Source organism: Myiozetetes cayanensis, unplaced genomic scaffold, assembly GCF_022539395.1.
Source record: "Myiozetetes cayanensis isolate MyiCay16 unplaced genomic scaffold, myiCay2020 scf5-8, whole genome shotgun sequence".
NCBI lineage: Eukaryota > Metazoa > Chordata > Aves > Passeriformes > Tyrannidae > Myiozetetes > Myiozetetes cayanensis.
In genome coordinates this window covers 88,109,351-88,125,845 of record NW_026087742.1, presented here as the reverse complement: position 1 = coordinate 88,125,845, position 16,495 = coordinate 88,109,351, and the positions used below count along the sequence as shown (strand labels likewise).

Genomic DNA, 16,495 nt, shown 5'->3' with positions numbered 1-16,495 from the left:
CACCAATTATGCTTGGCATTGTATCCAAACACCCACTTTGCACCAGATCTGTCAGTATCAAAGCCATGAGGCTGGAACTTTTCCTATACTCTGGAATACATCGATTCAAATAACTCGTCAAAGCTGTAATTACAAGTAACTGTTATATCTGCCTGCTTTGGGACTAGAGACTAGACATTTATGGTTAAGGTAATAATGATAGCAAAACGTACCATATCATACCACACTGTACTTAGGGTCTGTTGGGCAAATGACCCCCTCAGGGACTTTGGGCAGCAGACTGCTGCCCTCTTGCTGTGGTGGTCTACAGTTGAAAATGTTAATATATACTTCCTTTGTAAGCCTATAAGTTCTAACTGTTTATGAGACTAAAATAATTATGCATGTTATTTATAGGGTTTTAAACAAACATGCACATACATTATAATCATATTTGTAAAAAGAAGTCCAGACTGCATGGAGGCAAGAAGATCTATAAGGCAGAAAACAGGTAGGATCTATGGAGGAGTACAGAAGGAGCAATGAGCTGAAAGGCTCATTGATGATCCACATAGGTAACCATCAGGATATTAATTTGTGGTCCACATGGTATACTTTGCTGTTCACCCAGGAACCTATAAGCAACCCTGATGAAATTCATGGCCATGTTCTTCAGGAGGCAGCTTTGCATATGGAGTTTTACCAAGGAAGCTCTTAGGGCTTGGTTGTACCTTTTGCCCTGGCTGTTGCAGAACATACAGGTGAACAGCCCCATTGTTCACAGCTGATCTGCACCTTTTCTTGTTCTGCAAAATAGGTCTTATGTGGTACACATATTGACTACTAGTCTTCACCATGTAGCTTGCATCCCTAAATAATAGTCATGGAGAAGACATGAATATACATCAAAATGTTTGATCCTCTATCTGAAAACACCTTGAAACGTTTTTAGCAGATTCAAACTTTAATCATAATAGCTATGCAAGCTTTTTAATAAATTGTTCTGCAGAAGAATGAAAACTGTATAAGTAAGAATTGAAAAGTACAATTTCTGAAAATAATTTTAGGGCATTCAGTCCAGCTGTGCATCTCTTTCATTGGTTCCTACACACAAGTAGTCAATTATGTGAAATATTTAAACAAGAGACATTGTCTTTGAAATTTGCAACATCATTTATTTTCAGCTCTGGTTTTTCATATTAGCTTATATTACTAAAAAACAGAAATGAAATCATTTTTACTACCGCTGTGTATTCATAGCAAGCAGAAGTGGTTGCACTGGGAAAATGGACAAACGGATGTGAGCTCTTTCAAATTTCTCACATGTGGCAACTGCATGTTATGGTTTGGTTTACATGAGAATAGCAATCAAAATACCAGCTTAACTCTCATGTCTTGTATTACTCACCTCTCTTTTATTCAAAGCTTTCCACCACCTTCTCCTATTTAACATACTTGCTTCCATTAAGTTTTCCCAGTTTATTTCCTTAAATCTTGCCTCCCCCTGCTGGTTGTGCAAAACAGAATTTGTAAATAAAAAAACCCCACATCTTCCTAGAGGTAATTTATATGAGCAAATCATCATCAATAAGAAAGTTCCAGTCTTTATTTTGAAGTAGCGATCCATATATGCAATGGAGGCTCTTGGACCTTCTCTGAGCTGCGTCATTGTTTACTCAAACAGCAAAATCCACTTTCTCTCAAACATGACAGTGGTGTTTTTTGGTTCTTGAGGTTTTATTTTTGTATGGGCTTTTTGGTTCTTTGTTTGGTTGGTGTTTTCTTGGGGGGAAGAAGCGGGCGGGGTGGCTAGTTGTTTGGTTTTGTTTTTCTTTTTGTGTGTGAAAAGGAAAGTGTAACAAAGTTTCTGTATTCTGTATTTTTTGATAATTGGGTAAAGTTAGAAAAAACACATGTGGACAAAGGTTTATTTTTGGTTCCACATCCAGTACATCTTTACTGAATGACTGCGTACAGAGACAGAATGCCTATACTCTAAGCTGGTGCATTTTCTAATATGCTTAAAATTTTCTGAACAGCCAGCAATTTATTTCTGTAAAGTCTTAATTAGCTTTAATTGCCATAGGTCTATTTATACCTATTTTCACCCATTTATTCAGTTTTCTTTATGCTTACAGAACCACTATAAGAACATCTAGACTTTGATGCTGAAAATAGTTTGCTAATTCAAACATATACGAACCGCAGGATGTATAATTTTCAGAACTACATCTACATGGGCTGCAATTTACATTAAATTGCTGTTTTGGTTAAATGGCACCTTAGCTACCAAGCAACTCTTTGAATAGTTGTTTCTTTAATTATTATTTAATTTTGTGGTTATGACTGGTTTTCAGTTAAAGAGGGTACTAGTGACAAATTCAATTAAAAGAAAATAGAGGACTTAATGGTCCATGCTAATGATTCATTTCATACATAATATTTTATCATTTTCTGTGCAAATTTATAATAAGCGCTTAGCTTGTATTAATAAATGCTTACATTTAGTCTACATAAACTATAGTGATTAAAATATTTTGTTAATGATATGTGATAAATGATAAATGCTTTTAAAATAATTAGGTCTTTACCTTGAAGTAGTTTTATCACCACAACTTTCTATGAAAATGCATATTTTGCCATTAAGAGGAAAACAAAAGTATAGGAATGTAATAACATATCCACAAGCAATGTTTTTTGGTATTTAAACAGCTAATGATATGCATCTGCTATGCTCAGGAAAACAAACTTTGAAGAATTATGGCAATCAGTTCAATATGCTATCTGATTTTATGGTATCACATGAAGAAGAAAGAGTTTGATAAATCACCTTTTCAGGTATCTGAAATAAGAAAAAATACTTCTCTATTCCACGGCAGAGGCAGAAATTTTAGCTACTACTGTTTCTAAATAGTGTGTGTAGGAGTGAAAGGGTGGGTAAGTAGCTATTACAATCTTGATTCTACATTTTGCATCTTCACTGATGAAGATAGATTGTCTTCCAAAGTGAAAAAAGTCACAATTTACAAACTTTTAGGAATATTATTACTGTGTTAAGATACCATGCTGTTTTGGGACAATTTTGTTTTCATTGCTTTTTCTTGCACTGAGAAATTAGTGCACAATCATTTGCTTTAAGTAAAGAATGCTATTAGTTTCAATGGTAAAACAGACATTTTGTAGTTGCTTCTGCAAACTGCTTGACTAATTCTGTCGGGATTTAAAATATGCTTGGGTTTTTTTTTTTTTTTGATTAAAGATACAGGAAAGAAAAAGAAGAAGGATCTGAATATTTTTAAGAACAATACAATGATTCAGGAAAAAAGTCTATGCAAAATTCAATAATAGTCATGTTTCTAAATCACTGAAATTTTCTCTAAATATTCTTAGTGTCTACCTAAATGTTAGGTGGTAGCACTGGTTAAGGACTGGGATAAGTGAGTTGCAATTAGTTTTAACTTCATGACTCTTAGAAGTATTGAAATTCAGTATGCCATTTGGAAGTTGCCGTCAATTCTTCTACAAAAGGTGAAAAAAAAGGTGTCAGATTTCTTCTTTAAAGCAAAAGATTTCTTATATCCTTGCCTTAAGAAACTCTTTACATTGGCAGTCTGAGCCAAAATCTTTGCAGTTTGTGTCTCTGAAACTTCCACTGCAAAATCTGTTGATATCAAAATCTGAAGTTATTTAAGGTTTTGAGGAGTAAATAATCAGAATTTGAGAGTGATCATAGGTCAGGATTATAAGGATCAGTGCACAACAATCAGAAATTTAAGTTTGCTTTCCTTTCAAAAAGAGTGGTGGATATGTATTTTTCAGATTCCATCAATAACCAGTGAAGTTCTATTCTTGAAAAATTAAAGTCCTCCTGTAAATGCTCCAGAGCTCCATATACAGTCATAGTAGTACACATTTATCCTAAAAGAATGTCAGCAAAAGCTAAATGTTCTTTGGACATAATCTTTTTGTTCCTGGCTATTTCCAGAGGAAGGATCTGAAACCAAGATTCTCTTTTCAAATACAAGTGAACAGCCACAGCAAGACACACAAATGGCAGGACAATCTAGATCATAAATGTATAGGTTTCTCCAGACAGGAGGCCTATAAATGTAGATGACATACAAGGAATAGAAATAAACTGGTTCTGTATGATGCATTTTCGCCTCCTTCATCAAATCTTACTTCAAATTCCATCAACTTGTTTCAACATGGAATTTATGGTTTCTTGCCAAAACCTTGGTAAGATTGAGCTGGTGGTATCCCTGAAATATCACTACAAGATCCATGGCCCCAGTAATCTTAATTTCAAACAACTAGCCCAAGGTGACCTGATGTGGGGGCTTTGCAGAGCTAGTAGCTGCTGATCTGCTTGGTTGTATGGAAGCTGATCTCAAGGCAGCTGGTGCCCAGTGCCAAGTTCACTGAATGGCAGCAGAAAGGATGGGAGAGGATGCACCTTTTGCATCCTCTGCCTGTCTCTAGGGCTTAACACATAAAATAGACAGTAATATGAACTGAAGTTAGGAAGACTGTCATTACTCTCACATACTTGTTGAGGAAGTATTTTAATACACAACTTGTTATTTATGTTTTCCCCCTTAAATTTATTCATGTACTGAAGGATTCCTGAGTGTTTTACAAGTAAGGTCACCTGTCAAGAAATTCCAGATGTTTATTCTTTAAAGTTTCTAAGCCATGGAGTGCATGCAGCTATCAGTCAGGGAGTGAGCCAAACAGGTGACAGTCTTCTAAAGGATTCTTAGGAACCGTGCAGATTTTAAATTTAAGTGCTACACACTTGGTAGAGGGGTTATGTTACACTTACAACTTGGTGATCTGGGTGGATCCCTGCTGCAACTGATTGCCAAGCAGTATAAATTGGTGTGAGTGTTTATGTGCAGCCTTGTAGCTGCTTTTGCTCAGCAAAGGGGGATGGTGGTGGTGAGACAGGCAGCCTCTAGCACCAAACTCCGTGGAGGGGTGCATGCAAGCATACCCAGCCCTCCTGCTACTACTGTTCTGTTTCATAAGAAACTGAAAGGCATTTTTACTTCTAATATTGACCAGTATAATCACAGATATATTCTCAGGAACATTTTCCATTTGTTTGTGGCTATAATATTTGATGTTGCGATTATTTAAGAACACAGTTGTTTATTTTTCTCAGAGATACTCTTCAGGGGTCATCAGTGTTTATTGCCACAGCACTATGGATTTCCACCTCTAAATATTTCTTCATATACTTCGATTAATGTTTTGTTGTCACTAGTGGCCACCTTTACACTGAATATTCATATTGTAAAGACTGTGTGAGAAGATTCTTGTACAAGATATATAAGAATGCATAAATAACCCTATATCACAGCAATGTCCTTGAGAAAGATCATTTGGAAATTGGAAAGATTAAGGAAAATTTCCCATAAAAGCAGAATTTTGCTAAAAATTTTGTCTATTTTTGACGCTATGCTGAAACAACAGAAAATATATTGTTAGAGAAAACATAACCATACTAAATGTTAATACTTTTACTTCAGATCTCTAAATGCTTGAGTTGGATGCCTTATTTCCTCAGAAAACTGTCTAACATTGAAAAAACACTCAAATGCAAGTAATGGGAAAAGGCTGCAGTATTTCCTGGATCCCTAACCTGGATTATGGCAGCTTTCACAGACTTCCTTGCTATATGATGAGGTTGTTAGCAGAGTGTTTATATGATCTCAGGCTACGGATTTTTTTCACTACTGGAATTTGGTCTTCTGAAGTTTCCGGGTTTTTTTGTTGTTTTTTTTTTTTCTTTTCCTTGGCTTGCAGAGGGAGCCCTGCTATGGTACATTTTTCATTTGGTGTCTACAGTTAAATGGGATAAAATCATACCAAACATGTTCTGATTAGGGCAAGAAATAGTATTGGGATTAGTTACAGAAAATGCTGCTGTGTCTTGATCTTTCAGATGTCCACCTCCTCCCTTATTACTTTGATAGCAAGATTATGGCCTAATTTGTGCAAGGTCAATATTTAAACTGTAATAACGCCAGCTACCTCAGACTTATTTTCTCCAAGACTGATAATATGCTTTACATAAAGAGATGGGAGCATATTGTCTGCCTTTATTTTATCTTTCAAGGTATCTATCAGGTCTTTAATATGCTACTCGATTTAGTAAAATTGATTTTTTTTTTCCAATCAGCAGGCTAAGAAAGTTGGTCAAACCTGTCTGAAGATTCCAACACAGCCTGGGTCATTTGTATAGCAGAAAATTTTACTAATTATTTATTTTTTAACTGTACAATAAAAGACAATTTCAATTATTTTAAAGTAGAAAACAGATGTTAGTGAATTTGCATGGGCTAATTAACTTTCGACAAATACCTCACTGTGAGTTTAGAAAGCTTCAATTGCAAAAATTAAATATATCAAAAGAACACAGTCTAATACGCTCATAACAAAGTAGATCGTCTGAAATGTGAGCAAAATAATAATGGTTATTCAAAAATTGAATTCCACTGTTTTTTATGTGAGCTGCATTAAAAAGGAAAACCAAAAAATAGAGGGCATTTGTTTTTCTTTTGTAACTACAAAGTATAAAAATCTACCCAAAAAAAATCCAATGGACTGAATATGACCGTGCAAAGGTAGGACTTCCAGTGTTTGTTCCTGAGCAAACACACAGCGTGACTTTATTTAGTATGCCCTGCAGTGACTGCAGTTGTCTAAGGTGGCAAAATGAAGGTTCAGACCTTTTATTGCAGCTGTCAGAATCTTTCCAGTGGAGTCATGATTCCACAGACAGATCTTCCCCCCTCTGTTCTTCAACAAGTTAATCCGATGTCAAGGAAGACAATGATTTCTCAGGACTCTGGACATGGACTATTTTGTTTACAGGATTGGTTCTCTCTTAATTTTACACATAACTTGTCATGGTTTTCATTCCTTCTTCCTCCTTCAAGTCATCATTGTCCACTGCTCCTCCAAAAGACCTACTGTACTGTTTAAAAACCTAATGCAGGTCCAACACAGAATCTCCTTCAGGAAGCCAGCTGCTTGGCCTTTCCATTGGCTGTATAAAGGATGTAAACATTCACTGTAGGATAGGACCTGCTCTGACCACATTAAATTTCAGTACTGCCTCATGCAATTATTGCCTCACGTGGAGGATCCAAATCATAAGATTTAGCAAAAAAAGCTGCTTAGTTGCAAGAAAAGGATGGAGGGAAGGAAGGAAGGAAGGAAGGAAGGAAGGAGGAAAGGAAGGAAGGAAGGAAATGAGGGTGTACAAGGGTAGAAAGCCAATTTCTAGGGGTCTTATTCAATCATTAAAAAACGAGACAGAGAAAACCCAGTACTAATCTTCAAATACAAGAAAGGTGGCTTCAAGGAGAAAGACGGCAGATTGCACTCTATGTTTGTTGAAGATGCAGGAGAGAATAATGCTGAAAACTGCAATATGGAGCTTATTATTGAGTTTAGACATTATAAAAGACAAAAGAAATAACAATCTCTCCCACTGTAAGGACAGTGAAGTAAATGGATTGCCTAGGGATTTTTTGGAATCCCCAGACTGAAGGTTTTTAAAAACAGGATAGACAAACATCTGTCAGGGAAGATTTAGTTACAGCTGGTCCAGCCTTGGGGTAGGAGGAGGGATTGAACATTCTTTCTAGCTCCCTTCCAGACCTACTTGCTATGAATCTATGATAAACAACAATAATACTTCAACAGTAGACACCAAGAGGTCACTCAGTTAGGGACAGAAGAGAAAGAGTAATAGTGAGGAAAATTAATGAGGATTTACCAGTCCTTAGTATCTCTGCTTCCCCAACTACAATTTTTTCAGGAATATTTCCACCAGGAAAAAAAAAAAAAAAAAGTGATATGAAATCAAGTTTTGTTAATCTTTTGAGATGCCAGAACATAGGACCAAAGGTGGAAACATGATATGGAAGATAGGTCAAAAGACAAAAAAAAAAAAAAAAACACAAACAAACAGAATCCAAGCAGAGAGAAGGCAGCTGTCATAGACAAAGATTTTTATTACTGCTGTGGTTTTAATTGTGTATCAGGCCAAAAAAGATAATAATTTTTACATTAGTCTATAAATTTTGCAAAAAGACAACTCTTCCTTGGGCCACTGTACTCCTTAAGCAACTCTTAGCCAGACCCAGAATTAATTAAGATAGATCAGATAGATGATTATGACAACATTATTGCAAGCATACAAAAGTGGCATTTTTTCCCCTATGATTAATATGCAAAAGTATGTAATATTTTGCATTAAAATATGCAAGCTGAGAAACTGGTATATGTAACTATATACGTGAGGCTGATTGTATTTAAATACCTCTATTGTAAGGCATATGCACAAAACAACGAAGTTAAGACAACCACATTATTTTTTCTTTTCATGAATTTTGCATGTTTAGTCATAGAGCAATAATGCTGCGTTCAACACTATAATGGAATAAAACATTTTCTGTTACTTAAATATTTTTAAATACTGTAAGCCTGTGCCATTATTTTTACTACATTTTAGCCTGTTACAGATTCTTACGTTTTATTTGATTTTCTTTTTTTTTTTTGGTCAGGTAAAGCCAGACACAAAAATCACAGCATCCATGTGCACACTCAATCAGTTGTCACATTTTAAGCCTGCTTCACATTTTTCTCTTTCTAATATGAGGCTAAACAGAAATTTATTTCTGAATCTTGTTTAGATGAATGGTCAACAATTTTATTTCAGATGGCACCAACCACAATATTTTAAATTCAAATAGTAATTTTTAAAAAGTTGTCCAAGTTTTACCATTATCTCTGATAGAGGTAGGTTTATTTGCAAGCACACATCTGGAAATCCTGCTTAAATATGAATGGAAAACACTTAGTAAGTGAACTATTTGTGTAATCAGCTCTGTACTGCCTGTTTTCTTTCTGTTCCTATTTCACAGGTCCTAATCCTTATTTAAGGGTAAAAATTAACAACTGGCATATGTATTAATAATTTCAGACTGTTCTTCAGTCATCACTATGCATATATGTGGGCAGTATAATCAAATCTAGAAATCTAAACAAAGTATGGGTTTTTCTTCTTATTTATGCCATCACTTCACTGTACTGTTGTTTGTGTGTAGGTGAGGGCCCAGTGACTTGGCTTTTTTTTAAATGGATTAATTCAGATATATATTAAAAAGGAATTAATTTAAGTAACCCGGATAAGACCAATTCCTACTATCTGCTGCCATTTTCATTTCCCCCCCCTGAAATGTTTATTATCTGCAATAAATATTTGATGTTTTCACTAAACAGATAGGAAGAATCAAGTGTATCACTGGATCAGCCTTTATAACACAGAATACTCTCTGATTGGAGTGATGGTTTTGTTCAATTAAATGGCACAGAGAGCACAAAGTCTATGATATAATAAAAACATCTCCTTAGCCATTCTCATCCAAGCACATGTCCTGCATTTCCACGCCAGTGATCGTGCAGCTCATAACAGACACAACAAGGTTTGTCAGGAGCCACATGCCTGGGCTGAGCACCTCTGAAGGCTCCAGGTTCCCGTGGAGCTGCTCCTGTTTCTGCACAACTTGTGCTGGACAGTCTTGTACAATCAGTTTCCAAATGCAGTGCTGCTCAGTGCAGTCACACATGTGACCTCAAAAATGGCACAAGGCAGGGGTCAGTGGTAAGTTGCTATGAGCAGCTGGGGGATTGTTGAAGTGGAGGAGTGGAATAAGGGCAACAAAAACTATGGGATCTTGTTTTCCCATGCTCTGACAGCACCTTATGGGAGACATTCCATCCCTCTCACACATGGACAGTGCAGAGCAAACTGTCTTTTAGCTAAAAAAAAAGTAGTTATAGCCATAAAATTTTAAGTACTCAGCTCAGTTACAGAGTGAGAATAATAAGTGTTTGGTGACAGAAACTGTAAGCAGCATTGAATATACCAGTTAATACCTCAGACATGTAATTTTCTCCACTACAGGTTTCTCCTTAATCTTGCTCATTTATTGACACTCAGTTCTAACAAAGCCCAAGCAAAAGCAGAGGATGAATTCTTTGCTGCCCATGACACAATGAGATTACTTTAAATATTTCTAGTTTTGAAAAAAAAAAAAAAAATCTAGATTTTAATATATATAACACAATTTCTCACTGATTTTCTTCATTGTTTGCTAATTACCTATGTTAATATGGGTTAACAAATATTCCACAAAGACACTGAAAAGCAGGAGTTAGCACAAATCCTGAAATATGCACAAAGAAAAACCAGCAAATATTTACAATTGTAATGTCCCAAACATGTTCTATTAACTGCAGCTCTGATTTATTTCCGCATCCTAGTGTTCCAAGATCTGCACCTCGTCTTTTTTCTTTGGGATGAACAAAGATCATGGAACAGATTGTAAGTGAGGCAAATTGCTTGCCTGTTTATGGTAGTGCTACACATATCATATATATCATTTGCAAACTATTCCCTAAAGAAATGGCATCAAAATTTTGGGGACAAGAAAAGATCTAATGACAATGTTTTCATTTCTTTTCTTTCAAATTTTCCATGATATTTCATCTGCTTAGATTAATGTCTTGTACTGCATCTACTCCTTTCCCATCATTGTCTATTTATTTTCTTTTGTTCTTTTTGGTTTTAATGTTCATTAACTATATTATTTGATTTGATGATGCCATCACAATTTGAAGAAAACAAGTCCAAGTCTATTTGAACAGAATCTTACATTTCGTTTGTAAGCACTCTAGATAAAATACAAAGGTTTCTGTATTTTTGAGTTTGGTTTTAGGACTTTTTTGTTTTGTTTTGAGAGGACTGTTTACTTGTTTTAACACAAACACATATTTTAAAAAAAAAAAAAAAGGCAGTATTTCAAAATCCCTAAGTTATGCACACACTTGATTTGCAAATTTCAGCATCAAGGTAATTTTAATTGGATGTTTTATGAAGTGATTTAGCATGAATGCCTTTACTTTATAATCTACAAAACTTTAAAATAAAGGTTTTTTTCTTCATCTTTTCATCTGGATACTCTAAGCACAGAATTGGTTTAAGCAATAATTGTTAGATGGTTTTGACTCAAAGATGGAAAATTACCAAAGGTTCAGGAAAAAAGCAGAACTTCTGTGAAATGAACAGAACTATTAACAGTATTTCCCGAAGACAGAACTATTATCAGCACTCTGGAATACCTTTTAGCTAAGCAAAAATCTATCAGCTTTAACAGAACTTGCTGCCTAAAAGTGTTGTCCTCTAAAACAACTGTTAAAATGAGAAATATTGGAGAGTTTTTTTATTCCTTTTAAACCAAAAGTTTAGAAAGCCTGTAAATAAAGGAAAAAGCTCTCCTTGCCAAAAAAACAGAAAAGATAACCTTAATTTTCATTTCAATTCCATCAGCATGCAACAGGAACAACTCCTTTAAATCAATAAGGGCTCATAAAGTATTTACAGACAAAATCAAGCTGTTGAAAACAGATGTAATTTAAATATTTGATAACACCCTATCTCTCAATCTAGACAATTTAGTGTAATGATTTTTTTAATTTAAAAATCAAGCAAACAAAATACAAAACCAATCTTATTCTTAGTTATTTAATGAAAAAAAAAAGAAAAAAAAAAGGCAAAATCCAAACAAGGGAAAACTTTTAGTCAATCAAGTTGCATTGCAGATTCACTCAGTGAGAAGTGTTAGGAAACTACAACACTGCAATGTAAGCTCAGTGTATTTACGGGTAATATTTGCTTATGCAGGTAATTAATCATCATGATTAATTACACTAGAAAGTGGACAGATTATTTCAGTAAACCAAGATTACTTGCCTATGGGTAAAGATCTAGGAGCTGCATATGTACACTTTCACTAATAAATGATAAGAATCACTGCTGAGGCAGGTTGCAGGGCTTGGGAAAAGTAGTAAGTTACTAAGTGAAACTGCTTTTGGCAACTATTGACCTTAGAGTTCTTAACCTGCAGGATATATAAACAACACAATGTTCTCTGGCAAGTTTTCCCTGATAACCTGCTGGAAAAGGGACAGAATATCCTCCAGCCATTTTGCATGCACAATTTAACAATTATGCGGTCAGAGGAAGGATGATTTTTTTTTAAGGTGCTGGGATTGGTAGATGTTTACAGGCTTTACACATTTACAGAGGAATTTCAAAATCTAACACAGCGTAATCAATATCAACTCCAATTCTTCTATACTGAGATAAATGATATCAATCACTCTACCGGGAACACACATATAAGAAACAGAAAGAGAGGAAGGATCCAGACTGCATAAAGCAGGTTATATGAGTCAAAATCGTAGCACAGGCAATCCTGGCTCAAGGATAGCATGTTAAAGTAAGACTGTTTCCCTCAGTATGGAAAATCTGAAAAATTATTTTGATGTATTTAAAAACAGTGTATTCTACACAAAGAAACACAGTACATTTATTTCAGGTTTCTCATAGTTGAATAAAAATTCTCAAAAGCATATCCAAAGTTAATTTTAGATAATTATTATAATCAGGAACTATGCTCAGAATGAGAATATAAATGGTTTATAATTTCTACCTTTTCTTGCAAATTATGTTTTCATTTTAAATTTCACAAAAAATTTGCCAAATAAACATTTTGCAATCAATTTTGCAAAATATTACAAACAATGTAATGTAATACAAAAAGAGCTGGGGACACACACAGAGTTTGCCTTTTGAATTTCTTTAAACTGTCAGACTTTCCAAGTTTTCTTGGTTATACTCAGGAGGCAGAGGACAAGTGAAACAACACATCCTAAACCCTTTGCTGCCACAGTTTTATTACTAATTGGTGTTTCCACAGTCTCCATGCATTCATCAATGAGATGTAAATTACAAGACGCTTGATTGGGTCTCCTTCCCCCTAACCATTCCCTGCTGACTGGCAGTGCTTGCCAACTGCTGCAATAAGCAAGATGAGCAGCAGTAACAGCACCTCTACTGTTTTGGTAGGTCTTGGCCACCACCAGTAGCATAGGTAACAACTGCTTACTTAACACCTATTGAACGTCTTGAGCACAGTCATCCCATTGAAGAATGCAGCTGTCACCCTTGATCAAGCATGAGACATCACTAGCAGCAAGTAATTTAGACGAGTAGTTCCATAAATTCAAACACTGTGGCAATTTCAGAGGAACTCCTTTCTTTAAAAACTGGAAACAAGCACAGAAAAATGTCTAATCGGTGTGGAGGGTAAAGGCATAGGAGATGAAAGTTGCAGGAAAGCTTTTTTTTTCCATAATACTTAAGCCTAGTGAATGATCAGAGAAAATACTATAGAGTCAATAATACAAACATTCCAGGAGGAATGGGCTGTGCACCACTAGAGAGATTTAATACATACCCAGGCTGAAGTACAGCCACCTACAAATGAAGCTCTCAGACCTTATTCTATAGTCTCCACTCTGCTACAGTACAGTTCTTATGCTTCATGAACATGGATTTTGTGTATTTTAAAGCATAATTATGTCTACAGTTCCCCTCAAACTGGCATACCCCCCTAGTTAGCCCCAGTGAGAGGATTGCCAAGTCCAAAAGGAACCTGGAGAGATATTTGTTTGAGGGACAGTGGGGAGAGGGACAAAGACAAACAGTGGGAGAAGAGGGGCAGAGATGGTATTGTTTGGCCCAGTGGATAAGGAAGAGCAATCATGGAAATACAAGCATCAAAACTTTTTTTTTTATTTAATTTAATTGACATATACCAGTTTAATGGCAGTATAGATAGTATCACTGCATTTCACTAACCCTAGAAGTATTTTCAGGAACAGCAGGAATAATGAGTCCTGTGGGGGTCACTTACAAAAAAGCATGAACTGTTCACAAACAATTTCATTATTGTGCTTGCCAGAATCAGGCTCTCCTTCATCTTCACTGATAGATGTCATTCTGTTCTGTGTTTTTCTTGAACCAACATCTTGAATGCAACTTTCTGTTTTTGAGTGACTAAGATTGATGTTCCCTCATCCCTGCCTGTGAACCCAAAAGTAACTTCATTGTTTCTGTGCCCAGCACTGAGCAAAGGCAATGGGGCATCTAGGATGGAAAGGCAATAGCATTTACAAGGCTTAGGTTTGAATATTAGGAATGGCATTTGAAAGACAAACACCTTCAGCTTATGAGAGAGGCAAGTCTACCATTTGAGGCACAGAGATCTGTCCCTGTTATGAATATTCAAACTGCATAGGAATTACAAACATTGTCACGTATTATGTAAAAGTACACAATTGGACTAATTTCATTTAACAATCCCCTGATTTTTGAGAATTTTAGTGTCCATGACTGACTGAAGAACATTTCTAACCTCATTCATGTATCACAATTAAATCGCTATTATATCATGAAATGAACTTTTGTAAAATATTCAGAGTAAGTTTCATAATCCAAAGAGGTGAGAGGGTGGGAGGCAGGAGCAAATGAAAACTTTATGTGGGATGTGCCATGAACATAAGAAGATAATCTAAGAGGAGTGGTCAAAAACTATGTGAAAGGATGGGCAAGATTATTGGTAGTTGTGGCAAACAATAGAAAACTGTTCTTCTTCTGTTTGTGTCATTGCTCTATGATAACAATTTCAGCAACAAATTTTGCAATCTTTGTGTTTGCATTTTCTTTTTTTCTCCTTTTAACCAATGTCAGGGTGTTCAGATTATTTCCTCAGGTCATGGAAGACACAAGCTCAGATCAACACGTCTGCCTGGGCAGACTGACATTCCTTCTGCCACATCTGTAAAAATCATGATACCATATGAGATTTAAAGATGGTTTTTTTAACGTCCTCTGCTGGTAATGCTGTACACAATGAAAACAGGAACTGTGATTCCAGTCAACCAAGAGGCCACTGTATTGATTTCACTGCTGCTTTCCTTCATTGACTAGTGGAGTGTAACAGCAGCCCCTGTTGTGGGGCAGAATTTGCCTCTCCTCCTTCCAGGTCCCCTCAGGTGGCTGAGCAGTCTGAGCCATATGCCTTAGCAGTTAGCAAAATGCCAATGGCAGTGCATTTTGAAAATTTCTAAATGTTTTTTTAGGCAGAGTTACTTCACAGATTTGAAAACAAAGCCACAAACAGCTCTGAGCCAGTAATTTCATTTCTTCAGAAAATAAATTCTTTCCTCTCCCAAAAAAAAAGAAAAAAAAAAGAAAAAAAGGAAAAAAAATTATACCACTCTGCTTCATCACTTTCACAGCTTTATGGAGAGAATGATTGAATTCAACAACAAAATATATTGCAAAGAGAGAGATCTGTCCAGGGGCCAGAAGTACAACATTGTGGATAAAATAAACACAAATTACCTGAAACGGTAGAGATGAGTCTAGAAATGGGCAGTCACTGTCAAGGAGTTCAGGATTACAGGTTGTCTATGCACTTGAAGAGGGAATTCAATGTCTAAAAGAGGCAACAAGATATTCAAGCCATGAATATGTGCAGAAGAACTGAGGCAACGTCTCAAAAAAAATAATAGAAGAGGGTTGGGAATTCCTTCAGCAACCACAGGTGCAAATAAATCCTAAGGGAAAAAGATGATTTGACCAAGACATGGGCAGGTTACATAGTGGAAGACATTTTTATCATGAAGGTCCAAAATCGTGACTGAGGAGATCAACCTGGTAGTTCGACTTTGAGAGGGAGTTAACTATGGCTCTTCAATCATAGTGAAGAAGGCAGATTACTGGGACTTCAAAGAACCAAATTCTCAACTACCTGACATATCATGACAATTATAAGACTAAGTAAGCAGCCATAGGAAAGAAGAACTATAAAAGAAGTTCTGAAGCTCTGCATTTTAATTTATCTCTTCCCACTCTGGAGCCTGACAAAAAATACGTTATTAGAAATAAATAAAAGCAAAGCATGAAATGGTTTCCCAGAATAAACTGTATTTTATAGAAGGAAAGTAAAATGTCTTCTCTACTCTTTAAAAATCCATGCAAACTAGAAATGCACAGAGTAAACGAGTTCTTAGTGAAAGCAAAAAGTCACTAGCACATCTGTAATTATCAAGGGGCCTATTCTTCATAAAAATTTATATTCTCAGGATGCCCATGTCATCACAGCCTGTTACAAGCAGGTATTTTGCTCTTTTGCAAAACACCTGCATAAATACACAACATAAGTGGCTGTATTAAAGTACTTATCTCTGAATATGGAAAGGGTTTCTTTTTGGATATGTAAATATTCCCTTAAAAGAAAATATAATAGTAGAGTGACAGAATATTTCCATTCTGGCTCAAATTAAAAAAAAAATGGAACAGTACCTTAAATGTAATTTTCTTTGTTTCTTACTTTACAGACCATCCCTCTAGAAGGACTCACAGGAGAAATAAGCTGGAACTCAATTACCTATGCTAGTGAACCACATACAGGTATTTTGAAATGGGTACCTCCAGGGTGAATCAAGTGCTTTTTAACATGTTCCTCTCATGTTTCATTAACATAATAAAATGCAGCATGCACCTTTTCATGCTTCTGAAGAA

At 35.7% G+C, this 16,495-nt stretch overlaps 1 long non-coding RNA gene across 1 annotated transcript in view; it reads right to left on the bottom strand.

Moving 5' to 3' along the window:
* Window positions 1–15,403, bottom strand: part of LOC126649781 (uncharacterized) — a 50,640-nt gene extending 35,237 nt beyond the window's left edge. The window contains exon 1 of the long non-coding RNA XR_007631170.1: window positions 15,314–15,403. This is a non-coding gene — a long non-coding RNA (uncharacterized LOC126649781). The remainder of the gene's footprint in view (window positions 1–15,313) is intronic.
* Between the last annotated feature and the right edge of the window lie 1,092 nt (window positions 15,404–16,495).